The sequence below is a fragment of the Mus musculus genome, chromosome Y (assembly GCF_000001635.26).
Source record: "Mus musculus strain C57BL/6J chromosome Y, GRCm38.p6 C57BL/6J".
Taxonomy (NCBI): domain Eukaryota; kingdom Metazoa; phylum Chordata; class Mammalia; order Rodentia; family Muridae; genus Mus; species Mus musculus.
In genome coordinates, this window is record NC_000087.7 from 51,882,723 (window position 1) to 51,885,291 (window position 2,569).

A 2,569-nucleotide genomic window follows, 5' to 3' on the forward strand; every position below is an offset into this window, starting at 1 on the left:
GGTATGAATATGTGGGTTATGAGAATGCCAAAGCTCCAGGAGTTGAGTTCATTTTGAAACTCTTTGACTCATGAGTGCTTCCAGGGCTCTTGGACTGCCAAGCAGACTTCACTACAGTGTGCATGTGCGGCATCCTGGTAGACACTAGAGTCCAGTAGCTAAGGGTGTATTTTGGCCATGCATGTGAAAAAACTAACATGGAAGAACTATGGCCTGGATAGATAAAAAAAAAAAAAAAAAAAAGAACTGGATTCCTGTAATCCTTTGTATGAGACAAGGTTCCCCGGTCCTGCTACAAATCTTGACTCACTAAAACTTCAATTATTGGGACTAGGAGTGGTAATAGCACATGTGTTTAAACCTAAGCACTCCAGAGTCAGAATCCTCTGTGATTTTGAGGCTAGCCTGGTTTACACAGTGTGTTCCAGATTACTCTGACCTACATAATGAGATCCTGGACAAAACCAAAACCAAAATTGAACTAATACTTAAGTTGTTGGGGAAAACTGACTTACCTAATGGAAGGGTGATTTAAACTTCAGCTGGAAGCCCCACATGCCTGGTCCAAACATTCTTTAGCAGTCACTTGGGAAATTCAATGGTGTGGATTCCCAAACCACTTTGAAAAAAACATCTATTCCTTGTCTAGTTTCTCTAATCTCTGACAGGACCGAAAAAAAATGTCAATGCAGGTATCAGGTACCATGCCCTTTGTGGGCTATACTGGATATGTTGGGTACACAGCCTCGATTATACTTTTTCTCACCTAATCAGGATTGTGTGTTTTGGGGACTAGCTGTACAATTTTCTTCCTGTTCCAACTTACCAGAGGGGACCATTTAGAAATCTAAAGTACTAGCCAGGTGGTGGTGGCACTCGACTTTAATCCCAGCACTTTGGAGGCAGAGGCAGGCAGATTTTTGAGTTCGAGGCCAGGCTGCTGTGCAAAGTGTGTTTCAGGACAGCTGGGGGTATACACAGAAACCCTGTCATGAAAATAAAAAAAAAATCTAAAGTACTGGTAGTCGCAAAGTAAATGGTGTGCCCTTGAAATTGGCAACTAAAAATAAAATGAATGGCAATCTGAGTGTAAAATTCATTAACATGATCCAGCTACCTGGACAGAGTCCTGAGGCTACCAAACTCCCATGTATATGTGAAACCATATTAGCAGTATAAGACACAGTTTAAATAATTATTAGTATAATATTATTTTGTGACATAAAATTATTAACTGTACAATACAAGAAACATTGAATTTATTACTACTATAACTCCAAAAGCCCTTAATATACATTTGTATAATAGTATCCTCAGAGGATTGAAACCTTCCACCCTACAGGAAGCTCCTTAAGCAGAGAGATAAACAACTCAAAAGAAATCCAGGAAGCTCTTTAAGCAGGAAGGCAAACACCTTCAAAGAGCTTCAAGGAGTCCCTCAAACTGACAAAAGTCAGTAGGCTTCTCCCTGCCAGAGAAAGGAATAAAAGCCGAGAGTCCCTCTCATATGCAGAAAGATGAGGTACAAAAGAGAAATATGAGGCCAAGGCTTAGAGCATTTCTCCCTGGAAGGTAAAACCCTGGACAATCCCCAACCTTGTTTTCCCAAATCTCTAAAATACATTCAGAAAGAAGCTCTTTGTTCTCTATAGCCAGCAAAAAGCCTTTTTGTTTCTGTGCCTTACAGCCTGAGATGTGATAATTGTAGGAAGACCTATAGGGATATGGAGATAGAGAGGATATGCAGACTACTCCCCACCCATAGCCAAGTTTACTCCCAACTCCTCCCAACTCTCCCCATCTCCTCCGAACTCTCCTCCCAACTCCTCCCAATTCTTCATCTAGCTGTTAAAACCCCCTGTTCTTACTGCTCAGGGTCAAACTCCCCTGCCCTGCAAGGCAGAAGGAGTTTGTCCTCTGCCACAGGCCCTCTGGTCTCTTGTGCCTGCGTAAGAAAGGGTCTCTAGAGTAGATGGGCAGAGATAAGATGTAGTGACAGACAGTCGAACACGGAGAATGGTGTTGGATCTGAATGTATTGTACTGGTTGAGCTTTAGACTTATATAACAACGAATTATCAGAGGATACAAATCACAAAAATACAAGATACACTGAAATTCACCAGTTACAGCAGAAAGGAATTTACAGGGACTAATTAAATGTTTATATTAGGGATAACAAGCCCTGTCTAGGATCAGCCTAATGTCAGGCAAGAATTTCACACTTTAAGGTTAAAAGCATCAGGGGGTTGTTAACTCTTGACAGGCCTTAAGAGTAATGTGCTATCACAGAGCTCTAAATTCTTAGGTCTAATAAAATTTATCTTGTCTGGAGAGTTTCTCCTTATCAGGGTAGTATATCAACTTATACTTGACATGGAATGAAGCCTGTAGTAAAAGATTTCTATCTCAGTGAGACTTTTAGTCTCTATCTGTAAACAGCTGAGTAAAATGGCAAGTGCTTAATTGTTTACTGAATGGGTTAAGTTCCTTGCTGCTATCTGGAATCTAAGAACACTGGGAAAAGGCTTTAGCTATGTTAGAATACAATCTTAAAAGGCATTTACTAT